This window comes from Delphinus delphis, chromosome 8 (assembly GCF_949987515.2).
Source record: "Delphinus delphis chromosome 8, mDelDel1.2, whole genome shotgun sequence".
Classification (NCBI taxonomy): Eukaryota; Metazoa; Chordata; class Mammalia; order Artiodactyla; family Delphinidae; genus Delphinus; species Delphinus delphis.
Window position 1 is genome coordinate 11,244,775 of NC_082690.1, and position 7,448 is coordinate 11,252,222.

General features: G+C 38.1%; 1 pseudogene; it reads left to right on the forward strand.

The window, feature by feature from the left end:
- Positions 1 to 678: 678 nt before the first annotated feature.
- LOC132428927 (olfactory receptor 6M1-like) lies at positions 679 to 1,624 on the forward strand (annotated as a pseudogene).
- Positions 1,625 to 7,448: the final 5,824 nt, after the last annotated feature.

A 7,448-nucleotide genomic window follows, 5' to 3' on the forward strand; every position in this document is an offset into this window, starting at 1 on the left:
TTTCATTTCTTCGAACATTGTCTCATATTTTCAATGTCTATCTCTCTTTGCGTCATTAAAGATAAATTCTTTTGATATATCTTCCTAATTGCTAATTCTGTTTAAAAATTTACCTATTGTTTATCTCATCTTAACTCATTTGAAATAACTCAGTTGTTATTTCAATAATGATAGGTTAAAAGGATCCTTCAGTTCATGGTATGCTAGTCAGTCTCAACAGAGGAATGAAAATAGAATCTGTCTGATAGCTTCTCTTCCTTCAATAAATATAATCTGAGGTTTTCAGCTAGGATATCCATATTATTAAATGATTAAAATATATGATCAAAATAACTTGAATGATTTTCAGTTAATTACATATTTCAGTTAGTTTGAATACATTTGGGTTTAAGGAAGGAAAAAAAGAGAGAAGAAATATTTTAGTTAAATAAAAATCAAATAGTTAAAGTTTAAAATGATCACAGAGTTGCTGTTTGCTTTTTTCCCCCCAGCACATCAATTATATAGATGAGAACTGAGGCCTAGTGATATAATTTGATTTGCCCAAGGCCACAGACAGAATTAGAACCCCTCACTCTTGAATGTTCTCTCTATTCTATATTTAGTGAAATCATAAAACATTTGAAAGACATCTTAAACTGTTCTAACCTTCTTCATTTCTTCACCCCTCACACAGAAATGGCCGTGAGAAACCAGACTAGCATGATTGAATTCACCATTGTCTCCTTTCCCTCTGTCCAGGAGCTTCAGATCTTGCTATTTCTCATTCTCCTGCTGGTTTATACACTCACTATAACAGAAAACATTGTTATCATTTCCTTAATATGGACTGATAATCGTCTCCAAACACCAATGTACTTCTTCCTCAATAGTTTGTCATTTTGGGACATTTTATTCACAACTACTATTGCCCCAAAGTTGCTAGCTTGCCTCTTAGAGGAAAAGAAAAACATACCTTTTGCTGGCTGCATCATCCAAACATATTTCTACTTCTTTCTGGGGAAGTGGAGTTTATCTTCTTGGAGGTGATGTCCTTTGACCGCTATGTGGCCATCTGTAACCCGCTGTGCTACACCATCATCATGAATAGTAGGGCCTGCCTCCTGTTAGTTCTGGGCTGCTGGGAGGGGGCCTTCCCGTCAGTGCTTTGCCCAACTATTGTGGTGTCCAGATTGCCATACTGCACTGAAGAAATTAGTCATTTCTTCTGTGACATCGCTCCTTTACTGCAGGCGGCCTGCATAGACACTCATTTCATTGAGATGATAAGCTGCTTCTTATCTTCCCTCGTGGTCCTGACCTCGCTGGTGCTCACCACGTGTCCTACACCTACATCATTTCTACCATCCTGCGCATCCCCTCGGCCCAAGGATGTCAGAAAGCCTTTTCCACCGGTACTTCTCACATCACTGTGGTCTCCATTGCCTACGGGAGCAACATCTTCATGTATGTGAGACCCAGCCAGAGTCATTCCCTGGAATTTGACAAAGTGACAGCTATCCTCACCATAATGGGGACCCGTCTTCTGAACCCCTTCATTTATAGTCTAAGGAATGAAAAGGTAAAGGAAGTGTTGAGAGATGCAGTCAACAAAATTTTGCCCTTTTTGCACAGGAAACCTTAAAAGTTTGTTTGCTAAGAATGTCATTTTCAACTCTTGGACACAATGTGGAGTAAGGCATGCTTGAAGATCGTAAAATCAAAGATGTGTAAGAAGAAATGAAAAAGCTTTGTGCCACATCAGATGCAAAGTATTATAGTCAAGGTCCATAGGAGACAATTCAGCCATTGAGAAAATAACATGCTCTGAACTGTTATTGGACCGTCTCACACACAGAACATTAGGAATTAAAGAAAAATACTGAAGTCAGAAAACCTGAATTTTAAGGCTAGCTCTATTACTTCTTTACCAGGTGACACTTGACCTCTCTGACCTTAGTTTCCCATCAGTAACATGCTTCTCCTATTTTTTTTTAATAGTTAAAGTAGGATTAACGGAGATAGTCTAAGTCATGCAACCACATGTAATTAAAAATGAACCTTCTGGGACTTCCCTGGCAGTCCAGTGGTTAAGACTCTGCACTTCCACTGCAGGGGATGCGGGTTCGATCCCTGGTTGGGGAACTAGGATCCCACATGCCACATGGCACAGACAGAAAAAAAAAAGTGACTCATCTAACTGGGTTTTTTCAGAATTTGCAAGATGATTGGAATCGTCCCTGACAGCCAAAGACTGTAAATAATAATAATAATACAAAAACAAGGAAGAGGAGTAACATAACCCTGTGTTTGTACATGTACTTAAATATGTACATACATATCTTATTTAATCCTCTTAACAACCTTGAGAAGCTGATATTTTTATCTCCATTTTACAGATGAGAAAACTGAGGTTCACTGAGATTAAGCGTCTTGCCCCAAACTACATCACTAGTTTTGAATATATACTTCACTATGTCATGAAGTATGGAATGGGAAGAAACTTAAGAGGGGAAACAGAAGTTAACATGGAAGTTATCCACTTTTTCTGAGACAAGAGCATTCCCTACCAGTCCTAATTACCTGGAAAAATCTACAGACCAGGAAACATCAGGATGACTGACAATAGACTGTGAGAAGCAACGGCTTGAAAGGAGAACCAACTATTCAGAAGCAGTAACTGACCATGAGTCCAGATTGATCATCTGTGGCAACTGGCCAATGTGACCATCATCTACAGAAGAATTAGTATCCTAGGATGCATTTGGTTGGGGGAAAACAAAAGCAGAAGAGTAATCAAGCTGGCTTAAGTGAAATGGGTATTTATTATAATAATAATCAAGAATACCACATAAAACCCCAAAAGGTAAGAAACAGCAAGACCTGCTAAGGGGCTAGAATCAGGAACTAGAAATCCTTGAAAATCCAAGGCAAACACTCTCTTCCCTCTGAATTTCTCTCTTGCTTTCTCGGGGTTCATTTGGTCTCTGTATTATTGGTTTTTTCCCAAATATCTTGTGGTAAGCTGAATGATGGCCCCAAAAGATATCCAGACCTAATCCCTGACCCTGTGACTCTAAGTAACATATAAAGTTTATATGGCAAAGGGATTTTGCGGATGCAATTACAGATCCTGCGATAGGGAGATTATCCTGGATTACCCAGGTGGTTCTATTGTATTTACAAGTGTCACATGAGCGAGGTAGAGGCAGATTTTACCACACAAAAGAAGGTAATGTGATCTTGGAAGCAGAGATTTGAAGATGCTATGCTGCTGGCTTTGAAGTTGGAGGAAGGGGCCATAAGCCAAGGACTGCACATCTCAAAGCTGGAAAAAGCAAAGAAATGGATACTCTCTGCCCTAGAGCTCTTGGCATGGCCCAGCCAACACCCAGGTTTAGGCCCAGTAAAACTGACTTTGGATTTCTGTCTTCCAGAGCTATAATAGAATACATTAGTGTTATTTTAAGCCACCAAGCTTGTGGTAAATTCCTACAGCATCACAGCAAACTAGTACATACCTGATTCATGTTTCTCTGTCGGCAGACTCTTTCCACTTCTCTCTGCACATGGAAGGTAATGGTTGCTTCAGTCATTCACAGATATATGTATATTTCAATCAGATATATATATACAAGTATATATATTGGATACATTTAAATATTTGAGATATACATTATTTATATCAACATTTATTTTAAATTATCAGAGTTCTAAATCCAAATTCCTGGAAAGAGGATCTGATTGATCTGATTGGAGAGAGATGTCTTCCCTGATTCACTTATTTGTAAGAGGAAGGGTTTGGCAAGAGGTAAACTGCCCTCTGTCAACACAGCCACTGAGCAGGTGCTGTGGGGACAAGCATCTAAAAAGAGAGCTTAGGAACATGGAGAAGACAAGAGGCATCTCAAAGATCAAAATAGGTCATTACCAGTGTGGTCATTGACCGTCTAGCTATGTAGACAAAGATGAAGACCTTAAGAACTGGCAGGGAACCCATCATGGGAGAGCAGGTAGAGAAAGTACCATCTTCAGAATGGATTCAGAATATTATAAAAGAACATTGTCCAAAAAAAAAAAAAGAACGTTGTCCGTCAAAAGATAGAGCAGTGGGCAAATGTTTAAAGGTCAAAAAAATGTAGAACAGGGAATTCCCTGGCGGTTCAGTGGTTAGGACTCCACACATTCATCACCAGAAATGAAGCATTCACATAACTTTCTGCTCTGTATTCATAATCAGACATTAATTAAGACGGGATTTTGAAAGTTTGTGTCCTATCGAGGCCATAACAAAATAAGCAGCTAAAAAAATACAGATTTATTATCTTACTGTTCTGTAGGTCAGGAGTCCAATACAGGTCTCACCAGGCTGCAGACTGCATTCATTTCGAGGGGCTCTAGGGGACAATCCATTGCCTTCTCATTTGGGCTGTTGACAGAATTCATTTCCTTGAAGTTTAGGACCAAGGCCCTGTTACGTTGCTGGCTATCAGCCAAGGGCCAGTCCCAGTTTCTAGAAGGTGCTGCAGTGCTTGGCTCATGGCCCCCCTTCCTCCACCATCAAAGCCAACAACAGGGGGGCAAGTCTCTCATGTTTCACATCTCTCCTCCTCCTTCTGCCATCCCCTCTCTGACTCAGATGGAAAAAGTTCTTCCTTTTTAAGGACTCATTTGATTGGACTGAGCCCACCCAGAGAATCCACAATAATGCCACCAACTCAAGGTCCACATCCTGAATTACTTCTATAAAGTGCCTTTTGCAAGTAAAGTAGCATAGAGCTGACCCTCTGCACCCTCGTGTTCCACATCCACTGATTCAACCAACTATCAATCAAAAATACTTGGAAAAATTAAATTCCAGAAACTTCCAAAAGGCAAAATAAATTTGCTATGAGCTGGCAACTATTTACATAGCATTTACATTGGTTTTATAAGTAACCTAGAGATGATATAAAGTTTCAAAAGGATGTGCACAGGTTTATAGGCAAATACTACGTCATTTTATATGAGGGACCTGGACCCAATTCCCCTTGAATACCAAGGGAGAAGTGTATTCACAGGTTCAGGGGATTAGGACAAGGCTATCTTTAGGTGCCATTATTCCGTTTACCAATGTTAAATTGCTAGTGTTAAAGGTGCAAGAATGTAAAAGTAAAAAACCAAACACGGTATGATTTTTTAAAGCCAATACTAAATCCTAAACTCTCTGTCTTTCATCACTTGCAACCAGAAGAATTTACAAGACTCTTATGAAAGATTAGTGAAAAGCAGCAAAATATCTGGCAAATTCATATTTTAATAGTTATGTTTGTTTTTATTTAAATCATTGTTAGGTAAAATTTTATAAATTCATGTTGACCAATATTTGAGAGAAACTTTATCTGTAAATTTTTGATCACCTTCTAATTGATTCATCTTTTATGCTTTTGAAAAAAATTATATGGAAAATAGCAATTTCAGGTAATGCTATTTTAACTGAGACATTAAATCAGAAAACCAAGAGTAAATACATGTAAGAGATACCTGAATGAAACTTGGGAACCATTTCTTGTAATTCTGCTTGTATCCTAATTTACTGGTAAATCCATTATCGTGATTTAATCTGAATTGTTATTAAAACAGAATGATTTTGCAACAAAAAAATCATTGTTAGGTGAAGATAAATGTAGTCGGCACTTTGTGCTGTTTTAACTTCTTAATGAATTCCCATGTTACTCAAAAGTCCCATTCTGAGATCATTAATTCAGGAAAGAAAGTCCTCAACAAATAAGGTAATTTAAACATGATTCAGGTATCCAAGTAGGGCTGGCCCCGGGTTGGACCAGCCTTGAAACTGAAAAGTACAAAAAGACTTCATAAACTCTTAAAAATGGTATAAATATACTGCTGTTTGTTGATCATTATTATGATGATGACCAACATTGTTATAATAGCAGATAATGATGTTTGTTTAATCAATGTAATGATATATTGATTCTGATTAGTTCAGTTAATTGGAAAATGGGAGCTACTTGTCCCAAATTTGAGGACAGCTAGAGAATTCTTCACTCTTCCTATTCTCACCTATGACCAGATGTTTCAAGCTATTGTTTTTCATATCAGAGATGGAAGGGGCAATATACCAAAATAACTTGTAGACATTTTAAACAATATCTACTTATTAGATATATTATATCCTCCAAATATGGTTGAAGGGCATCCAACCAGAGAGCCACTGTTTTATGTAATGAGTTCATTGACGCTTCTACTTACCAGCTAATTCTCACATATTCCTTCCTCCCAACTCAGTTGTAACAGATTATTCAGTAAGAATAACCATGATCATACGTCCCATTACATGACAAGGATTCTAAGGGCTACAGTAAAATGTGCCAAATAATTTATTTGGAGTTTGTCAAGAGCTTAACACAGTTACTCCATCAGTCTTCTCGTGCCCTTGGAATGGGATTTACGCTATTGGCTCCCAGATCCTCAGGCCTTGAGACTTGGACTGGAATCACACCACCAACTTTCCTGTGTCTCCGGCTTGCAGATGGCAGAATGTGAGACTTAACCTCCATAATCACATGAGCCAGTTCTTCATAACATATATATATGTGTGCATATATATATAAATTAGAAAATGGAACTTGAGGAAGGTCTTCTGAAAAAAACTATAGGAATATTCTTCAATGGCCACATCCCTTCTCTTGCATGGCAGAAAATATGTGACAATTATTGTGTTGATACATATTTTAAATTTTTTAAAGTCATATAGGGCTGTCTTTCCAATAAGCAGACTGAAAAAATATCACTGTGGGGGTGAAGTTAACCTCACAAATGTAAGGCTCTAATTAGACATCCATCAAGAGAAGACTGCCTAGATCCCGGTTAATTAAAAACGGCGTGAAAAGGTTGACGATAGATGGAATGTCTACCAAAATTTTGCATTAAGTGATCCCAATGCTCTACCAACTCCTCAAACTTGTAAAAGGACCACAGTGGATTCACTCAGTTTATGTTAGCTTTGGTAAGTTTCTGAATGGGGAAAAATAGATAATTCCTTCAGCACTAGTGCCGATTAAAATGGTGAAAGGCAAAAGAGGGGTTATGAATCTGAGTGACAGGAGGACCGAGGTCTCTTGGCACAAAACCCAGCAGAAGACTGGAGCCAATTTGCATCGGCATAAGTGAAACAACCTGGTGAAGAAGGTTTGCTGGGATTGTGGACACTGGTATACAATGTACTTCCGTATATTAACGTAACAATGAAAAGTTAAAGGATAATGAAGTAGAGGGATATGGTGATATTGTAAAAATCAGGAGTTAAAGTAGGAATTTTTGCTGTAGTTTTCAATTAATCTTTATTATAAGACATGAAAGTAGTAATAGGCACCCTGAGAATCCTCAGCATTCCGGTCATAATCCTCTTTGTCTCCATTATGTCCTAGCAACCCAATTTACTCTTGGGAATTGGGGTCAATACTCCA